This window comes from Penaeus monodon, chromosome 19 (genome assembly GCF_015228065.2).
Source record: "Penaeus monodon isolate SGIC_2016 chromosome 19, NSTDA_Pmon_1, whole genome shotgun sequence".
NCBI classification, from domain to species: domain Eukaryota; kingdom Metazoa; phylum Arthropoda; class Malacostraca; order Decapoda; family Penaeidae; genus Penaeus; species Penaeus monodon.
This window is the reverse complement of record NC_051404.1, coordinates 32,585,138-32,585,552: the sequence shown is the minus strand read 5'-3', so window position 1 is coordinate 32,585,552 and position 415 is coordinate 32,585,138. Positions and strand designations below refer to the sequence as shown.

At 32.8% G+C, this 415-nt stretch overlaps 1 pseudogene; it reads right to left on the bottom strand.

Annotated features, from left to right (window-relative positions):
* The window catches only part of LOC119585389, a 15,110-nt pseudogene that overhangs the window by 13,686 nt on the left and 1,009 nt on the right, over nt 1-415 (bottom strand).

The window sequence follows — 415 nt, the reverse complement described above, 5'->3', positions numbered from 1 at the left end:
ATACAGCTATTCAGACTTTCTATAGACCACAAGGTATTTCAATTTTAAGCTTGTGAAATAAATTTTAGCCTGTGGACTACAATTGGTTTGCAAACTTACACACAGAAGTTTAAGAAACACTAAAAGTTAGGAAAGGAGGTAAGGCTTAACTATTTTATTGAAACCTCTGGCAGAAAATAAATATTTATATCAAACATACTGACACGATTTTGTATCATGGAAATATCTCTGCAGTTAGAGAATGGAATGTACTATAAAGAGGAAGAATCAACTCAATAATAATGCTTGTATGTTCATTTCCATAATGTTCTTTGCTGAATCCATATGACAATTAGAAAAGGTGGAGCTCATATGACAAATGACATTTTGAGGATTTGGAGTAAAATATAGAATGGAATAAAATCCCCCCCCCCCC